At 36.4% G+C, this 21499-nt stretch overlaps 1 protein-coding gene across 13 annotated transcripts in view; it reads right to left on the bottom strand.

The window, feature by feature from the left end:
- Positions 1 to 21499, bottom strand: part of FBXW11 (F-box and WD repeat domain containing 11) — a 125148-nt gene that overhangs the window by 49035 nt on the left and 54614 nt on the right. For 3 of the 13 annotated variants that reach the window (XM_085002476.1, XM_085002475.1, XM_085002477.1), the window contains one exon: positions 1770 to 1892. The exons of 9 other annotated variants lie outside the window; for them this stretch is intronic. The gene's annotated coding sequence lies outside the window, so the exon portion shown is untranslated. Of the gene's footprint in view, positions 1 to 1769; positions 1893 to 2056; positions 2145 to 21499 lie in introns of those variants that run through there. One more of the 13 variants, XM_085002478.1, reaches the window with a different exon arrangement.

The following is a 21499-nucleotide window of genomic DNA, read 5'->3' as shown; positions in this document are numbered from 1 at the left end:
GAAGATACAATCTAGGAAGAAGCAGCCAGACTCTAGAGCAGATCGTCCTCAGTACTACTGACATTTGGGGCGAGATGAATTCCCTGTTGTGGGGAAAGGGCACGCCGTTATGTGCACTGCAGGATGTTTAGCAGCATCTGGGGCCTCCACCTACTACATGCCAGTAACTATGATAACCAAAGATGGCTCCAGATGGCCACATATCAGGGGCAGGGGTGGGTGAGGGGTGCAGGGCAACAAAATTGCCCCCTCCCCTTGAGAGCCACTGCTGAGGGTGTGAGCTCCCAAACTTGCCTCCTTGGGAAAATATACTAAACATCACCACCATCTCAAAGGTCTGGCCTTTCTTTTTCTTCAAGCGTCTTTCCTTTCACCCCTGTGACAGTGTGTGCTTTTTTCCAATACCGTCAGTCTGCTCTCACCATGGTCAAGCAACTCATGAAGTACATAGATAGCTAAATTCTGGGCTAAGTGCTGCTGGCCATTAAATTCCTATTTAGGAAAACTTGACACAAGGAGTTCTTTACTAAAGATCTACGGGCTTGGGGATGTGCATGAGGGCACTAAGTATCATGAAGTCATATACAAAAGTTAGTGTGTATACCTCCCTCCGGAAAGAAGATCCAGAGCTTTCATTAGCTCACAAAGGGGTCCCAAATGTATTAAGATAGCAAAGTGTGTCTTTGACCAAATAGCTGGCCGGAGTGGATGTGTTTTATTTTGCTTTTTAAGTTCTCCAGGTAATTTTTATATATGTCTCTATTTATTTATTCATTTATTTATTGCTGTTTTTTAGGGCCGCACCCAGGCATATAGAAGTTCCCAGGCTAGGGGTCAAATTGGAGCTACGGCCGCTGGCCTATGCCACAGCCAAGCAATGCGGGATCTGAGCTCCATCTGTGACCTACACCACAGCTCACAGCAACACCGGATCCTTAACCCACAGAGCAAGGCCAGGGATCGAACCCTACAATCTCATGGTTCCTAGTCAGATTCATTTCTGCTGCATGATGATGGGACCTCCTATGTCTCTACTTTAAAATCACTGCTATGGCAAAATGATGTGGTCCATGTGGTACGACCACCCTAAGGAAGTTGCACTGATACCATGATGACAGGCTCAACCCCAATACATTATATTTCAGAACAAACCAAATACTACAAGCATCTAATGCCTGTTCCTGTCTTATAAAGCCTTCAGGAGAAGATGCCAAAGGGAAAAGGCTGCTCTTAAGCTACTCTGACCAGAGGATCATTTCCGGAGAGTATTCCAGATAACACAAGAGATGTTCAGAGAAAAAAAAAGGTCCCGGGGTCTAATGAAGCTGAGCAAACGTGGTGCGCTGCATGAGTGTAACCACCCCCAGAGGTTACAGCACATTTCAAAGATACTAGAGGCTCTGTAACATCTCATCATTTAAAAATCAAGCCGGGTTAGTGTGACCTAGCTTTCCGGAGTTGGCTGTATATGGCCGCCCCCTTTAACAATCTTTTAATGAGAGCACATATGGGCAAGCACTGGACTAGGGCCACGGCCTGGCATGATTCCTTCCTCCTCCCACTGCACTGGACAAATACTTCCGGGGGCCAAAGGAAATGCCCGCCTTGGTGAACACAATATACTCCTCTCCTATTCCCCAACATCATTCCCAGACTGCTATATGGGGTCAGTCTGTGTAAAAGCACAGCAGGCTCTAAGCAGTGATATATCTTTGCCAGTAGGTGCCACCAACTAACACAGAATATATTTCACTTGGAAAATTCCCTACCTTAAGAGTTATATAAGAGGAATCAATTTCCTGCTTTTAAAATGCTGCAAGTCCTGCATTTTGGCTTTCATGATGAGAAATGCTTATACAATATAAGATTGCATACCAAAAACATCTTTACTCCTGGGAGGAAGCAAACAAAAATAAAAACAAAAACTTACAAAGGACCTAGAAAACATGGAGGCATTCTGTCATTTTCTCTCGCGTTTTTAAATGCAAACATTAAAAACTTTAGATTTAAGAAATTAAAGATTAACAGATACATGGTATAAAAAGCTATTAGCTACCTTTAGTCTCTGTACTAGGCTTATTTCATACATTGTCTTAATCTTCAGAGAAAATATGAAAGTAGTCATTCCAATTTTTCAGAAGAATCTGAGGATCAGAGAATTAAGTAACTGGTTAAAAGTCCCATAGTAGGAGTTACTGCTGTGGCACAGTGGGTTAAGAATCTGACTGCAGCAGCTTGGGTCGTGGTGCAGGCGTGGGTTCAACCCTCAGACCGGTGCCGTTGATGATTAAAGATCCAGCGTTGCCAGAGCTGCAGTTCAGATTCAGTCCCTGGCCTGGGAACTTCCATTTACTGCGGGTGTGGCCACGTTTAAAAAAAAAAAAAAAAAAAGAGTCACACAGTAAATGAGAAACATGGCTCAGATCTAGGTTTGTTCTACTCAGAAGTCAATGTACTTTCTATCCAGAAAAATATATCTCAGGTGTTTTCCAACTGCTGGCTGTATTCTATGAAGTCAATTTAATGGGCTGTAACCAGCATTTTTTTTTTAATAAAACAACACTGAATTCGGGCATTCCCCTGCCCACAAGGGTAAGCGTTAACAAAAAAACACACAAAAAGGCTAAGAGCAATAAGCAAAAACATAACAGGAAAATTCAAATTAAAAGGCAAGCAAAAGTCATTATTCCAAGGAGAACAATAGTCAAGTCCACCCACTGAATAACATAAAGAGCTTTAAAACTCTCTAAAAGGCAAAAATCTACAAAGATGTGTGTTTTTATACACTGAATAAAATTCCACACAGTACAAAGTTAGAAATATTGAAAAAAAAAATTCACACACCTTTTCATCTTCAACAAATCAAGCAGACCAACCAAGAAACAAAACAGTTGATGTTCCACAGAACTGAGCCACAAAATATATCTCAAATACAGTTAAAAAAGCAGGAAGAGATTATTATATGTTTGCAATCAGGCCAAGCAGAAAACCTAGATTTAGTTTGCCAGCCAATTGCTACTTGCAATAATTCCAAAAATACATGGAACAATGACTGGCACGGGCAAAGCAAACACCTCTAAGAAATGCTATTGTTAATTCCACCTTAGCTCCTAATCTAGCCTATAATTCTTCCCTCTTAAACCTAATCTTACCAGTATGTTGCTGGGAAATGAGAGCAATGGAAAGCCAGAAGCATTCATTTGGAAAAAGAGATAAGCTCGTCCAAAAAAGCAGTCCCTCTCTCTCATACCAGTCTTGCAACTCCGAAGGGAGGAAGCCACTTAAACGCATCTATGCGTACATGACTTTTTAATACAATGATTAAGCATTTACTTAATCAGAAACCTTTGTCTTCCTCCACACAAATACTAAAATGTAGAAACAAACCAGCTGTTTTCTTCCTACAGTATAACAAAAATTAAAAGTAATAATAAATTTTAAATCCATTGGGAGGTTGACTGAAATCACTGCTACATGATATTTATAATGTAGTAAGTTTCTTTCCAACTTACCTACCTGAACTTCCACTCAAATTTGTAACAAGTATTTGGCTGCTATCAACATTATAAGACAAGATTATACTATGGGTTCTGGAAGAATGAATACAGGAGAGTTTTTCTTCCTTTCCTCATCACCAATTATTCTTTGAAGGAGAGGAATGCTTATGCTATTAAAATTTTTCATAAAAGTGCTAATACTTAAAGTAGTGTGGTACTACAAAGCAAAATGAAACAAAACAGAAAGTTGAGAAACAGATTCATTTACTCTTACAAATTTGTGTATGATAAAGTAAGAGTTTCAAACGGGGAGAAGGGATCACTCAAGAAAGAATATTAAAAATAACAGTTAAATGCTACCTCATGCCACTTACCAATATATACTATGGATAAAAAGAACCAAGTATGAAAAATTCTAAAACCACAAAATGACTAAAAGCAGCTAGGAATAAATTTAGATTTGACTTTAAAAAATTTAACAATGTTCACAGTCAAATTTTCAAGATAAATACATCGGGGGAAATATTTGAACATATGGTATATCACTTATTATTTAATACCTTAATAGGCAAACAAGCGGAGAGTAACTATCAATACTACACATAAGAAATTCAGTGTCCGGAGTTCCCGTCGTGGCGCAGTGGTTAACGAATCCGACTAGGAACCATGAGGTTGCGGGTTCGGTCCCTGCCCTTGCTCAGTGGATTAAGGATCCGGCGTTGCCGTGAGCTGTGGTGTAGGTTGCAGATGCGGCTCGGATCCATTAAAAATGAACACATATATGGAAAAGAGACTTGTTCCGTTGCCAAGGGGGAGGGGAGAGGGAGTGGAATGGACCTGGAGTTTAGGGTTAGTAGATGCAAACTATTATATTTGGAAGTGAGAAGCAATGAGGTCCTACTGCATAGCACAGGGAACTATATCCAAGCTCTTGGGATAGAACATGATGGGGATGATATGAGAAAAAGAATGTGTATATATATGTATGACTGGGTCACTCTGCTGTACAGCAGAAATTGGCACAACACTATAAATCAACTATACCTAAATTTTAAAATACCAAAAAAATCAAAGATTAAATTAGTTAACCCCCCCAAAAATGTATAACAACAAAAAAGATGCAATTTTTCACCTATCAAATTAGTAACTCTAATTTTTATTTACTATACAGGAATTGGGTTCTCTGGTAGGATTATAACTTGCTACCTTTCAGAGAATATTCATCAATATATAACTTCAAAAGTTATTATATAAAACTGGATATAATTTAACTTAACAACAATTTATCCAAAGGAATTGTAGACCTATATAAAATTGTAGCTACGACAATTTATAACATGGAAAAACAGAAAACAATGTAAATGTCCAACAATAGGGTGTCATATAAAAGTGTGATAAAACAGGAGTTCCCTGGTGGCCTAGCAGGTAAGAATTCAGCATTGTCACTGCTGTGGCTCAGGTTCAAGCCCTGGCCCAGGAACCTGCACATGCCTCCAGTGCTGTCAAAAAATATGTGTGCGTGTGCATGATACAACAGTTCTTTTAAAAAACATTTCTATTTAAGTATAATAAAGAGCTTAACTCTTAAATATAACCAGTACTCAGACCAACACAAACAACATTTACTAAGACCCTAAACACTTTTTTATTACCTCCCAGTCATTAAAGCCTCCAAAATAACCTCCATTTTTTAAAAATTATCACCATAGATTCATTTGCTCATTCTGAACTTTACCTAAATGGAATCATATTGTATATACTCTTTTGAGTCTGGCCTCTTTTGCTGAACATTATGATTCTGAGACTCTTAAGTAGAGTAGTAGTTCACTGCTGTATATTATTTCAAAAATTATTTACTCATTCTACTGTTGATGAATATGTGGGTCACTTCCACTGTGAATTCAAAATAATTCTGTCATGTATTCTGGTGTATTTGTGTATGTATCTGTTAGACCTATACTAGGGGTGAATTGTTAGGTCACAGAGTATATATTGTCACTTTTCCACAGTAATACTACCCATTACTACTCACTACTCGCTATCCCACCAGCAGTGTAAGTGCGTTCTAACTGCTCCTTACCAGACAAGGGTTTTTGTTTGGATTTTTACGCTTGCTTAATTTTAACATTCTGTTGGGTATATAGTAGTATCGCTCTGTGGTTCTAATCTGCATTTTCCTGATGACTAATGCTGTTGAGTACCTTTTCATAAACTTACTAGTCATTTGGGTATCTTCTTTTGTACAGTGGAAGTTTAAAGTGTTTGACCATTTTTTAATTGGACAGTCTTTTCTTACTGATTTCTAGAAACTTTACATATTCTAGAATGGAGTCCTTTTTCAAATATATTTATTACAAAGATCTCCTAATCTGTGGCTTAAGTTTTCATTCTCTTGGTAGTGTCTTTTGATAGACAAGTAATTAGTTTTATGAAATGTAATTTATCCATTGTTTCTTTCATTAAAATTTGTGGGGTTTGTGCCCTGCTTAAGAAATGTTTCTTCTAAGGTCATAAAGATATCTCTTGTGTAATAACCCAGAAGTTTTATTTTACTTTTTAGATTTAAATCTAAAACTCATCTACACTGGTTTTTATGTAAAGTAGGAGTCAGAATTCATATTTTAAAATATAAATTTAATGTTTTTCCAAACCACAGGCTGAAACTCATTATAGTTTACAATGTCAATTTAATAGATAACCAGTATATTTTTAATGAAATAGAACACCGAGTGCAGCCCCTATTTCATCAACTATAACATTCATTTTTTTTCATATTTTAACATCTATGCAATTGGGCTATTTCTAATGATCAATGGCATCTTACAATTAAAAATGGCACTTTTTCTAAAGGCTGTATAAAGTAACGGCCTGTCTGACAACTGATGCACACTCTTTCATTCAATGACAGAATACAGCATATGGGGGGGTGGACAACATGTGGGAGTATGTGCATATGATGCACACACAAATACACATACACAACACATAAACATACGTATGTATACACATACTCATGTGTTACACATAAACACATATGCTCACATATATGAGGTCTAAAGGTAAATTTTATTTCTTACCACAAAAACATTGAAAACCCCTGGTTAAGGTATTAGAGTACAATGAATCGCATACTGAAAAACCTACTATCTTTTCAGTTTTCTTCATTATCCCAATTATATCAAAAGATATTTTCACAACTATTATCTCCAATTGCATATTTTTAACAAAAAAAAAAGCTGGTCTGTGATTATCAGGATCTGTGACAAACAGGATCTGGCTAGAACTTCATTCAAGTTCTTGTTTTTATGGTATTTACTTTTATAGTAACCTTTCTCACTCAGTAAGTACCATTGTTTCCCAGTCATGCAGTGATAGTTCCCTTTTCTGATTTTTGTTAAGAAAGCAGATTTTTAAAATATGTGAAACAGAACAAAAGAACGAGTGGTAGGCAAATATGTCAAAACTGTGAAGGCCACATTCACCTGTCTCAAATTGGTGAAATACTATCTTAGAAGAACAGGGACATGAAAAAGTCTAAACTATATTAAATGGGGAAAAAAGCAGACCAAAATATGTCTACCTCATCCCATCTTTACAAACAAAATTTTATCAATTTATCTAGAAAAGAAACCAGAAAAGTGTTAAAAATGCTAACAATACTTTATCTCTGTAATTTTTATTTTCTTTTTGTTTGCATAACCTATCTAAATTTTTCTTAAAGAAGACACAACTCTTTTCAATAATGCTAGTGATTTCTTAAAATGAAACTTAAAGTAAAACAGCCTCGCCAAGGCCCCAGATATGTATGTTCTAGTTTAAAGAAACAGAAACTAGTCATTGAAACTTTCAGCAGAAGTCAGATCCTGCTGCATGTCATTCAACCTCTCTGTGTCTGTTTCCTGATCTATAAAACTAAAGTAAAAACAGGGTCTCCCTGACAGAGCGAGAAAATTTAAGAAGATAATCCTAGCACTTAATATGGGCTCCTTTAGTCAAACTGAACCTCCACAGGACAGAGATGTTTGATTGTTTTATTCAGTCTGTATTCTTAGCACTTAGAATAATTCCTGACACACTACTAAGTATAATAAATATGTTGATAATTAATATTAGCTACAGTTATTATAATCTTCCTATTAATTGTAACGACTAAAATGGTAATTTTGTTTCTGCCTTACTCCTTTTTGCATATTTTCCAAATTGTCTACAATGAGCAAGGATTCAAAATGTAGGGGAGGAGTTCCCGTCGTGCCGCAGTGGTTAACGAATCCGACTAGGAACCGTGAGGTTGCGGGTTTGGTCCCTGCCCTTGCTCAGTGGGTTAAGGATCTGGCGTTGCCATGAGCTGTGGTGTAGGTTGCGGACACGGCTCAGATCCTGCGTTGCTGTGGCTCTGGCGTAGGTTGGTGGCTACAGCTCCGATTGGACCCCTAGCCTGGGAACCTCCATATGCCGCAGGAGCGGTTCAAGAAATAGCAAAAAAAATGTAGGGGAGAAAAGCAAGCAACACCATTTCTGATCCTCACTGAAAGTAGCAAGAAATTAAAAAAAACCTATTTTCAGAAAGGCAGTCACCCGTATCGCCTCCAAAGTATTCATTTACCTAGATTAAAAAAAAAGAAGAACACCTCATTCTCACTTGACTGTTTAAAAAGGTCCAAAAGAAGCACAGATACAAGTCTGCTGGAGTCTCCCTGAGAAAGTAGACAAGGGCTGGTAGAATGTGCACTTCGATGCTTCCTGGGGTTTAACACTCTGAAGAGAACTTTACAAGTGAAACTTACAGGATGTTTCATAATCACTAAAGGACGCCAGAAAAAGAAGATGCTTTAGAAGCAGTACAGAAGGATGGGCAAAGGACACTAAGTTATCAGGAAGGGCACCATGGAGGGAATCAGTCCCTGACGTGTAAACGAGGAGGCTTTTAGAGCCAGGAATCCCCAGTGCAGATCACAGGCTGTGTGACTTCCGGTAAGTCACTTGACCTTTCTCTCAGATTTGATTTCCGATTTTATGGGACAGGGATAATGCCGCCTGCGTTGCAGGAATAGAAATAACATGTGCAAAGCACCTACAACATAATATTGCTCAGAGGGGGGAAAATAACAAACAAAAAACATTTTTTTACCCTTTGGCTTCTACTATATATCATTTTAAAGGAACCATGAAAGTATTGATCAATGACATCAAGCAAAGCGAGAGAAATACCGTGCCACATCACAATCATTTCTCATATTACTGTGTTCAAGGGTAACTTGGCAGACTCAGCAAAGACTTCAAACAAAATCAACCCAAGAAATTAAAAAGCAATGAATTATATTTATAATACGGTTGCTACCACTTACAGAACACATGTTAGAGATTATATCACTTAATGAAATCTGGGGAAAGAAAACCAAAGCCATCAAAAATTTAAGAGTAAGAGATGATGAATTTAATACAATATCAACCAAAATTCCGGCAGGCTTTATGCCCACCCCCCCCCCGCCCTCCAATTTGAGCGGATTTTAAAATTTGTCTGGAAATATAAAAAGCTACCGCAAACTGGAAGAACTAAGAGAATTTACATTATGAAATATCAAGATCCTTCACGTAGCTACTGTAACAAAAAGAGTGTTACATAGGAATAAAGGTAGACAAATTAATCAACAAAACAAAGTAGCATCCAAACTCAGATGTATACATATTGAGTTCTCTTGATTGAACACTAAAGCAACAAACACTTCCGCCCAGTGGAGAAAAAATAGTCTTTTCAGTAAAAGACTTTATCAACTGGATATTCTTCTATTGAGCCCCACCCTCTCATCAAGAGCAGGGGGGAGGGAGGAATCTATTCTAGGTAGACTGCAGATCTAAATGTAAAAAGTAAGCTTTTAGAAGAAACCACAGAACATCTTCATGACCTTGGAATAGGTCAAGCTTTCTTAAATTGGACAAAGCAACTGCTAATCAGGAAAGAAAAATCTGATAAATTGGATTATAATGAAGATTTCTGTTCATTGAAAGTGTCATTAAAAGACCAAATAGGAGTTTAAAATGTTCTAAAACTGATTTATGGTGATGGTGCAACATTGAACTGCATACTTGAAAAGGATGAATTTTATACGCAAAATACATCTTTTAAAGGAATTAAATTTAAAAGAAAAAAAAAGAGGCAACCCATGAGAGAAGACTGGCAATCACTCAGAACATTAAAAAAACAAAAATCAGGGGGTTTCCGTTGTGGCTCAGTGGTAACAAACCCAACTAGTATCCTTGAGGATGAGGGTTCAATCCCTGGCCTTGCTCAGGGTGTTAATGATCTGGTGTTGCCATGAGCTATGGTGTAGGTCACAGATGCAGCTCGGATCTGGCATTGCTGTGGCTGTGGCGTAGGCCAGCAAATGCAGCTCCAATTTGACCTCTAGCCGGGGAATCTCTATATGCCACCCCCCTTACTTCAAATCAATAAAGAGAGCAAACACGTACAGCTACCAAAAAAGGTGGGGGGTGAAACACTTATACAGGCATTTCACAAAAGAAAATATCCAAATTAAGTTAAAAAGCAACAACTACAACAAACCAGGAGTTCCTGTTGTAGCTCAGTGGGTTAAGGGTCGGGCATTGCCACAAGCTGCAGATATACTAATGGCCAAAAAGCTTATGAAAAAATACTGAACATCACTAATCATTAGGGAAATGCAACTCAAAATCACTAAGAAATATTATCTCATACCTATCAGAATGACTACTATCAACAGAAAATAACAAATGCTGACAAGGAGAAACAAGAACCCTTCTAACATTGCTGATGGGAATGTAAAATGGTGTAGCTGCTATGGAAAACTTAAAATTAAAAACAGAATCACCACATGGTCGAGCGAGACCACTTCTGAGTATATATCCACAGGAATTAAAAGAAAGGTATCAAAGAAATATTTATACACTTATTTTCATATAACAGCATTATTCACATAAGCCAAAAGGTAGAAACAACCCAAGTGTCCACTGAAGGATAACATGCTAAACAAAATATGATATAAACATGCAATGGAATATTATTCAGCTTTAAAAAGAAAGGAAATTCTTCTACATGCTATTACATGGACCTTGTATGGTACTATGCTAAGTGAAATAAATCACTTATAAAAAGACAAATACTATAAGATTCTGCCACTTTTGTGAAGTGTCTAGAGTAGTCAAATTCATAGAAACAGAAAGTAGAATGGTTGTTCCGGTTCTGCCAGGGGAAATGAGAAGTGGTTGTTTAATGAATAGGAAAAAGTTCTCAACATTGGTTGCACAACAATGTATAATGTTACCAAACTGTGCACTTTAAAATAGTTAAAATAGTAAAATGTATACTGGGTGTATTTTACCACAATTTAAAAAAAATCTTTTAAATTGTTGACAGAAAATGACTTTACCAGTTTTGAGATATAACCAACATACAGCATTGCATAAGTGTAAGGTGTATAATAGCATAATGACTGGACTTACAGAAAACACGAAATGATTATACAGTATAGTGAAAATGCATCACCTCATACAGACACAAAAGAAAAAAAAAAGATATAACACACAGCAGTCCTAATTATGTTATTCATGTTGTAATTACCTTCATAGTAACTTACTTATTTATAACTGGAAGCTTGTACCTTTTGACCACTTTCATCTAATTCCTCCTCTCTGCACACTCTGCCTTTGTAGAAATAAAATGTAAGACGACAAAAGCACCAAAGATGGGAGGAAGGAAGTGGAAGTATATAAATCTAAGGTCTTTCTTCCACATGTGTGAAGCAGTATCTTATCAGTTCAAGACAGGCTGTGACAAGTTAAAGGCATGAATTGTAAACCCTACAAAAACCACATGAAAAAAAATTAAGCAAACAAAGTTTAACTAATAAGCCAATAGTAAAGATGAAAATGGAATCACTTAAAAATTATATTAATCAAAAAGGAGGAAAAAGGCAATGAAGAGCAGACAGGACGTGGAGTTCCCCTGTGGTGCAGCAGATTAAGGATCAGCAATGTCACTGCAGTGGCTTGGGTCACTGCTGTGGGGTGAAAGTTCAATTCCTGACCCAGAACTTCTACATGCCGTAGGGGTAGCAAAAGAATGAGCAGATGGGACAAAGAGAAAACAAATCACAACAGGGTAAATTTAAAACCAAGAATCTTAATAATTAGTTAAATGTAAATGGTCAAAATACCTCAACTAAAAGACAGAGATGGTAAAAGTGGAAAACAGTATGTTATCTACAAGAAACTTTTAAACACCAAGCCCTACTGCTTAAACATAAAGGACAGAAAAAGAGGAGTTCCCGTCGTGGCACAGTGGTTAACGAATCCGACTAGGAACCATGAGGTTGCGGGTTCGGTCCCTGCCCTTGCTCAGTGGGTTAATGATCCGGCGTTGCCGTGAGCTGTGGTGTAGGTTGCAGACGCGGCTCGGATCCTGTGTTGCTGTGCCTCTGGCGTAGGCCGGTGGCTACAGCTCCGATTCAACCCCTAGCCTGGGAACCTCCATATGCCGTGGGATCAGCCCAAGAAATAGCAACAACAACAACAACAACAAAAGACAAAAAAAAAAAAAAAAAAAAGGACAGAAAAAGAGATACAACATCGAATGACTAAAAAAGGATATTTAGAGAGGTTACATAAATATTGGACAAAGTAGAGATCAGAACAAGGAATGTAAGATGGGGTAAAGTGAGATATTTTCATAATTTTTTTTCTGCTTTTTAGGGCTGCACCTGCAGCATATGGAAATTCCCAGGCTAGAGGTCAAAGTAGAGCTGCAGCTGCTGGCCTATGCCACAGCAACATGGGATCGGAGCCACATCTGTGACCTACACCACAGCTCATGGCAACACTTGATCCCCAACCCATTAATCAAGGCCAGGGATGGAACCCGCATCTTCACGGATACTAGTTGGGTTTGTTACTGCTGAGCCATGATAGGAATTCCAGGTATTTTCATAATTATAACAGGATCAATTTATCACAACGATATAACAATCCTAAATGCCCTTGGCTAACAAGAGTCTCTCTCTCTCTTTTTTTTTTTTTTTGGACTGTGCCTGTAGCATGTGGATGTTTACTGGGCTAGGGACTGAACAGTGCTGCACCACAGCGGCCACCCAGGCTGCTGCACCAGATACTTAACATTAACCTGCTTAGTATTTAACCTGCTGCACCAACAAAGGAATTCCTAACAGAGCTTTAAAATACGTGTGGGACTTAGAATAGATTTACAAGGAGATCCAGCTGAATAGCATTGAGAACTTTGTCTAGATACTCATGTTGCAACAGAACAAAGGGTGGGGAAAAAAGATGTAATTGTAATGTATACATGTAGGGATGACTTGATCCCCTTGCTGTACAGTGGGAAAAAAATAAAAATTAAAAAAAAAAAAAAAAAAAAGCAGAGATAATGACTGACTTAGCTAGGTTGAGCTGCTATAACAAAACACCACAGGAGTTCCCCTTGTGGTGCAGTGGAAATGAATCCAACTAGTATCATGAGGACAAAAGTTCGACCCCTGGCCTCACTCAGTAGGTAAAGGATCTGGCATTGCCATGAACTGTGGTGTAGGTGGCAGACGTGGCTTGGATCCTGCATTGCTCTGGCTGTGTTGTAGGCTGGGAACTGTAGCTCCGACTGGACCCCTAGCCTATGAACTTCCATGTGCTGTGGGTACAGCCCTAAAAGGAAAAAAAAAAAAACAAAACCATAGACTGGGGGACATATTGTGCTTGGGTTGTGGGATGGAAATCCTGTGAAATTGGATTGTTATGATCATTATACAACTACAGATGTGATAAATTCATTTGAGTAATAATAAAAAAAAATAAACAAACAACAACAAAAAAATATGTGTGGGGGAAAAAAACAATAACATATTCAAAGGAGAAATGGATAAACCCAAATTCATATTTGGAGACTTCAACACTCCTCAGTTATGCATAGAACATGCAGACAGAAAAGAATAAAATATAGAGGACATGAATAACAAATATCAGTCAACTAAAGCTAACTGACAGTTATAGAACACTCTACCCAAGAAAGGAACACATTCTTTCCAAGTAGAAACAAACATTCACCAAGATAAATGCTATTCTGGGCCATAAAACAGGGTTCAATAAATTTAAAAGGACTGAAATCATACAAAATATGTTTTGGAATGACAAAGAATTAATCTAAAAATGTTTGGAAATTAAACAATGCATCACTAAACAACACAGGGTTCAAAAAAAATCACAAGGAAAATTAGAAAATATTGTGAATAAAATTAAAATTAAAATTAAAAATATTAAATATTATGGGATATACCTAAAGCAGAGATTAGAGAGCATTAAATGCATGTATTAGAAAAGAAAATGGTCTTCAAAGCAATAATCTAAGCTTCCACCATTAAAAACTAGAAAATTAGCAAAACAAACCCAAAATAAGCAGCAGGAAGGAAATAATAAAGATGAGGTCCAAAATTAACACAACAGAAAACAAAACAAACATACAAAAAAATAATAAACCAAAAGTCATGTCTCAAACAATCAATAAAACTGATAAACTTCTAGCCAGACTGATAAGGAAAAAATCATCTATGAAAAAAATTTCCTATCTCAAATAAAAGTAGGAACATGAGTTCAGATCCTATAAGTATAAAGGAAAATAAAGGAATAGGAGAAATTTATACTAATACATTCCACAACTCATGAGAGGGACAAATTCCTTAAAAGATAACAAGAAGAAATGGATAACCTCAATAGCCCTACGTCTACTGAAGAAAGTAGCTTTAGTGTAAATTTTTTCTTTATTTAAGGAAGAAACAAAAAGTATCAATTCTATACAAATTTTCCAAAAAGCAGATGAAAAAGGAACATCTCTAACTGTATTTTTTTTTTTTTTTTTGTCTTTTTGCCATTTCTAGGGCTGCTCCTGTGGCATATGGAGGTTCCCAGGCTAGGGGTCAAATCGGAGCTATAGCCACTGGCCTATACCACAGCTCACGGCAACACTGGATCCTTAACCCACTGAGCAAGGCCAGGGATTGAACCCACAACCTCATGGTTCCTAGTCGGATTCATTAACCACTGGGCCACAACGGGAACTCCTCTAACTGTATTTTGAACTCAAGTAATTTGATAACAAAAACCTATCAAACACATCACAAGAAAAAGAAAACAAATATATGATTGTTGTGGATATTACACTACATCCATCTGTCAAAACTAAATGAACTATAGACTTAAAATTGGTGAATTTTATTATATATGAAATATATATCAAAAAAGTCAACTTCTTAAAAAATTTAAGTGCTACACAAAAACAAAAACTTTCCCACAAAGCAAACTCAAGGTCTAACTGGCTTCACTAATAAATACTATCAAACATTTAAGGAAGAAATAACAGCAAATTTTACCAAACTCTTTTTTGAAACAGAGGTGATTATTCATTTTATTAGGATAATCCTAATGCTAAAACCTAAAAAAGACATCATCAAAAAAGAATTGACCAATTACCTTCAGGTACAAAGAGAAAAGTATACTCAACAGAATATTAGCAAATCAAATACAAAATTATATAAAAAGGGTACTTCATCATGATCAGTTGGGGCTTTCTCAGAATTAAACATTGGCTGAACATTCCAAAAAAAAAAAAAGAAAAAATTAGTGTTAACAGACCATATTAAAAGAAGAGAAGTTATATGATAATTTCGATAAATGCATTTAGGGCATAAAACAAAATTCAAAAACCACTTGATTAAAAACTCTTGGGTAACTTAATATGATAAAGGACATGTATCTTTAAAATTTTATAGCTAATATCATACTTAATGGTAAAGATGAAACACTTTCCACTGTACTCTAGAACAAAAGTAGAATAACCATTGTCACACTTCTAGTCAATAAAAATTTCACTAGTCACAGCAAGTGCAATAAGGCAAGAAAAAGAAATAAAAGGCATAAATATCAGAAAGGATCCATAAGACATGACTGTCTATAAAAAAACTCCATAGGAACATACAAAACAAGTAGACTAACGTGTGACATCAGCAAAGTCACAGGATACAAAAAATAAAAAGAACAAATGAAGCTACACGAAACTCAATGAAGAGGTTAAGAGTTCTTGAATAACCAGCACAATATTAAAAGAAGAAAGTCAAAGGACTGACACTTCCTAACTTCAAGAATTACTGTAAAGCAAGACTAATCATGACAGTGCATGGTTACTGCTGAAAGAAAGACAAATAGATCAATGAAACAGAAGAGAGAGTCCAGAAAGAGACTCACATAAATACAGTCAGCCAATCTTTGACAGAGGAGCAAAGGCAACACAATGGAGCAAAGATAATTTCAACAAATGATACTGGAACACACAGAAGAACATCTAGGTGACCTTGAGTATGATGAAGACTTTTTATTTATTTATTTATTTTTTGGGTCTTTTTGCTATTTCTTGGGTCACTCCAGCGGCATATGGAGGTTCCCAGGCTAGGGGTCTAATCAGAGCTGTAGCCACCGGCCTACACCACAGCTCACGGCAACGCCGGATCATTAACCCACTGAGCAAGGGCAGGGATTGAACCTGCAACCTCATGGTTCCTAGTCGGATTTGTTAACCACTGCGCCACAATGGGAACTCCCTGATGAAGACCTTTTTGATACAAACACTGGAGGCACAATCTGTTAAAGAAATAACTGATAAGCCAGAATTCATTAAAATTAAAAACTTCCTGCTCTGTGAAAGACACTGTCAAGAGAGAATGAAAAGAGAAACCACACACTTAGAATAAATAATTGCAAAAGACAAATTTGATAAAGGACTGTTAGCCAAAATATAACCACCACCCCCAAAAAACCCTCTTAAAACTTAGTAAGAAAATGAACAAGTGGAATTCTTGTTGTGGCATAGCAGGTTAAGAATCCAACTGCAATGGCTTGGATCCTTAGGAGGCATAGGTTTGATCCCAGGCCTGGTGCAGTGGGTTAAAGGACCTGGCACTGCCAAAGCTGTAGCTGAGGCAAAGGTTGTACTCAATCCCTGGCCAATGGACTTTCCTGTGCCGCAGGTGAGACCATTAAAAAAAAGAAGAAGACAATTTTAAAAGTGGAAAGAAGACATGAACAGACACCTCATCAAAGAAGATAAAAAATGGCAGTAAGTATATGTCAATAGTTATGAGAAAAATAAATTTATTATACACCATGTACGTCTTAGTGTGTTCTGGCATACTGCTCTTATGGAATCTAATTGAAAAGAGTACTCCAAACTGAACTAAGTATGTTCAAACAAGTATTTGATGTTATTTTTTATATGCTTTGAATCAGAAATTCAAAACTCAAGAAAGGACATACACCAAAAGCAGAAAGAAATGAATAAGATTTAACTGAGAAAATAAAAATAAGATTATAATAGAAATGAAAGTAACTTACAATGCCCCCAAAATGATAAATTCAAACGAAAAATGAAAAAGAGGCATTGAAGAAAAGCAGGGAAATAACCTAAGAGAATGAAAATGAGATAAAGACACAAAATGGGAAACAGAGAAGTGGTAGAAATGGAAGAAAAACAGAATACCTATGTATAATTGGAGTTTCTAAACACACCCACACACAAATAATGAAACAATTAACATTTAAAACTAGAATCCAAGGGGTTACCTAGAGCTAAGTGAGTGAGGAAAAATGGGGAATGATAGCTGAAAGGGTTTCATTCTGACATGATGAAAATGTTCTAAATTGATTTTCGTAATGGCTGCACAGCTGTGAATATGCTAAAAATCAGTGCACTATACACTTCAAATGGGAAAACTGTATGATGTGTGAATTATAACTCAATAAAGCTGTCATTTTTTATAACTGAGTAGGACCCTATAGGGCCTTCCAGGGACAGATCCCTCCCCCACATCCTTTGCTTTAGCTTCTCTCTAGCACCTAGGTAACAGCATCTGGTGCATATTTCCTGAACTGTTTTATACATGCTAAAACTCCCACCAAACAGAAAATGTTAACTTTCTGATGACCATGAGCACAGAGCCCTCAGGCCTACTGAAGCCTAAGGACTGATAATGTTAACCCCTAGAACACCACCCTGTCACCTCACATCAACCAACCACAGAATTGTGCACAAGCTGATCACACACCCGGGACACCCCTCCATCCATCACCTGGACTTTAAAAAGCCTTTCCAGAAACCCTTCAGAGAATCCAAGTATTTTGAGCACTAGCTGCCCTGGACTCCTAGCTTGGTGCCCTGCAATAAACACTGCACTTTTTTTCATCACAACCCACTGTCAGTGGATTGGCCTTACTGTGTTGTGTGCATGCAAACAGTTCCCAGTTTGGTTCGATAACACTATAATTCAAGAAAATTTTCCACAAATAAAAGGAAATCTGAACTGCCTGTTAAAAAGGTCTCCAGATACTAGGGAAAAATTGGCTCCCTCCTATTAAACTCCTAGAGATATCCTAGGAAAATTATCAGATGCTAAAATAAAAGAAGAGATTTCTCAGTTTCCAGTCAAAAAAAAAAATTGTTTTAATTAAAAGAAAACTTAGAAAAGAGCATGAATCAGATTAGCATCAAATATCATAAAAGCAAAGTACCAAGCAAGGCATTAGTTGAACAGCACTTTCCAAAAACTGTATAAAAGAAAGTGTAAAGCAAAGATTTTATAACCAAAGACAACAAAAGTTTTAAATGGGTCAGGTATTCTGTATCCTTGAGCCCTTCCTAAGTAACCAAGAGATGACTCAGAAAACTTTAGCATAAAAATTAATGGTTAACATTTAAAAATAACTAATTATGGTACAGATATAAGAATAAAACAAAGAAGAAGATGGGGGTTGAGGAATATGTCATACATTCAGAAAAACAGGAGTAATACACCTTAAAAGTTGGAAGGAGAAGGGATCAGAAGCGGAAACGACTCCTGACTAGGCAATAGGAGGGAGTTAAAAAATACCATTAAAAACTGATAAACTTATTAATGAAATATTAAATAAAATTCCAAGAATTTTAAGCATTTTAAATATTATAAGTAAATGGCAAACAACAGAACAAAAATATACATCTTCCAAAGTTTAACTAGAAAGGTCAAAAATAAGAGTGCAAAGAAAATAAACACATCATGAAAAGAAAGTAAAAGATACGCAGAAACAGGGATTAAAAATACACTAACACACACTATTCTCAATATAAAGCGGATCAAGAGGACCAAAAACGAAAGTTCAGAGGAATAAACATAATCAAGAAGGTATAACAGGTATTAGAAATATTAATCTTTACCTCCTATTAACAGAGATTAAGTCTGCTTTTCAAATTTATGAAAACTCGTCATATATTTGATGAAGAAATAATTTCCATAGAAGGAAAAAAATCAGATAATAATAGTCTCTGATCAAAAGATATAAAACTAGAAACAATTCCCCAAAAAAGAATTAAGAAGTCTTCTTTCAAAATCAATGCTATGAAACAATTTATGAAGCTTCTGGCTTACATGCGCTTTTGAAGATGTGGTAGAATTCCCCAGTGAAATTATGTTGGTTTAATGTGTTTTGTGGATTAGTTCTTTGATAAATTTGAATCAAAGAATTTTGAATTTGATAAATTTCTCTATTCTTTTCTTCATAACTCGACATTATAAAGATAACAATTCACCCTAATTTACAATTTTAAAATACCCCAATATCACATAAAAAGCTTCTATGGAGCCAGACAAGTTGGTACTCAAATTCATGTGGAAAAACTTATAAGAATACTCAGAAAAAACATGGGAAGAAAAAAAAGTTAAAAGAGAGAAGTAGCCCCACTAGACATTTAAGCATACTAGAAGTCTCTCCGACTAAAAAACAAGGTACCTTTTAGCATATGAATATATAATTACTCTGATGTAGGGGTCAGCAAGCTTCTGGAAAGGGTGAGAGGGTAAATATTTCAAGCTTTTGCAAGCAAGCCTCCCAGTTTCGGTCACAACCACTCAACTCTTCTTTTGTAACACAAAGGCAGCCAAACACTAAGTAAATAAATGAGTGTGGCTGTGATCCAATACAACAATATTTATAAAAACAGGGTTACGTTTGGCCAGAAGGCCATAGTTTGCCTCCACATCCTGGCCTAATGCCCAAGAATAGACCCAGGTACATACAGAAATTTAGTACACAATAAAAAGTGGCATCTCAGATCACTGGGGAACTTTTTAATAAGTGCTGGGACAACTGGTTAGCCATCTGGAAAAAGATAAAATTAGATCCATACTTAACAGAACACACATGAGTAGACTCCAAATAGATCAGAAGTTTAAACTTAAAAGAGTAAAATCATAAGTATTGGAAGAAGACATGCGTGAATTTCTTTAAAACCTTGGTGTTAGGAAAGATTAACTATGAGTCAAAATCCAGATGCAATAAAAAGGCAGGAAAATACAGCGAGACAAAAAAATTTTTAAACTTCTGCATAGCATTATTTTTAAAAACACCATAAACAAAGTCAAAAGGAAAATGAAACACTGGAAAAAATATTTACAACATATGTCACTGGTAGAAAGCACTTTATATACATAAAATTTTCTTTTAAATTGAGGGGGATAAAAATTACCAAAATCCCAATAGGAAACTGAGGAAAAGACACGAAGAGACTTTTAAAAAGATATAAAAGTGACCCTTAAATAAGAAAAGATGTTCAGACTTACTCATTATTAAAGAGTTGTAAGCTAAAGCAATACGTTTCTTACCTAACACTGGCAAATATCCACAAGTATGACAACACATAACTTAGTAAAAGACTGAGAAAACAGGTACTCTCATAGATTTCTGATAGGAAGGCAAATAACCCTCCCTATCAGAGAATTTGGTAATACCTAATCAAACTTAACCTAAGTAGCTTTTCATTTTGATCCAGCATTAATCTTTTTGATCCAACAACTTTATTTCTAGGGATTTTCCCTGAAGATACATTATAATTAAATAATATGAAAATATTTATGCACAAGGTGAACATATGCATTGGAACACTATTTGCAGTTTCGAAAAAAGGAAACAATCTACAAGCTCATACACAAAATTCTTGCCTAATACACTATGGGGTATCAACACAATTGATGCAGCCTTAAGCAAGATTAAGAAAGGCCTCTACCAGCTTATGTAATTTTCAAGGCACATGTTTAGGTGAAAAAAAAAACAAAGTACAAAATAGTATTTACCTATCTACTACCCTTTGTGTAAGAAATAAGCAGAAGTAGGAGGGGGAGGGAGTAGGATGGACTGGGAGTTTGGGGTTAGTAGATGCAAACTTACATTTGGAGTGGATAAGCAATGAGATCCTGCTGTAAAGCATAGGGAATTATACCTAGTCACTAGTGATAGAACATGACGGAGGATAATGTGAGAAAAAGAATGTGTGTGTGTGTGTGACTGGGTCACTTTGCTGGACAGCAGAAATGGACAGAATGTTGTAAATCAACTCTAATTAAACACTTTAAAAAAAGAAATAAGCATAAATAAGAAAATATACATATGTATACCTGTTCCTTAGTGCATAAAGAAATAGAGGAAAGATAAACCAGAAAGTAATGAAATTAATTGGTTACCCAGTGGAAAGAAAGAAAGAAAGAATCGAAGAATGGAAGTATGGAAACGGAACAGAAAGGACGACTGCCTACCTTCTTCTGTTGTTTTGTCTCTTAGAACTGCATTACGTGCTTTATATACTCCAAAAACAAAATCAACAAGGATTGGGAGAGAAAGATGGAAAAGCAACAGAAAGAAGTGAACCTAAATACATTTCCAATGAATACATAATCGCCCTTAATGTTGAGGAGAAAAGTAACCCAACTGACTCTGGAACTCAGCAGTTGGACTACATAGCCAAAACCAAAAGTTAATTATAAAGAAATATTCACTATGGTTAGTACATTTATCTTTCAGTGGCATAGGTAAGCAATTCTAAAACTACTTGCCTATGCATTCTAGAACTGAGCAAGTGAGTAAATACACTGTGGAAAACAAGAACCAGTGTT

Source organism: Sus scrofa, chromosome 16 (genome assembly GCF_054392235.1).
Source record: "Sus scrofa isolate SSC_HxYL_T2T_F1_AM1 chromosome 16, Sscrofa_HxYL_maternal_Yorkshire_Landrace_v2.0, whole genome shotgun sequence".
In the NCBI taxonomy this organism is placed as follows: Eukaryota; Metazoa; Chordata; class Mammalia; order Artiodactyla; family Suidae; genus Sus; species Sus scrofa.
Note: the sequence above shows the minus strand (reverse complement) of the source record. Positions and strands in the feature narration are given on the sequence as shown.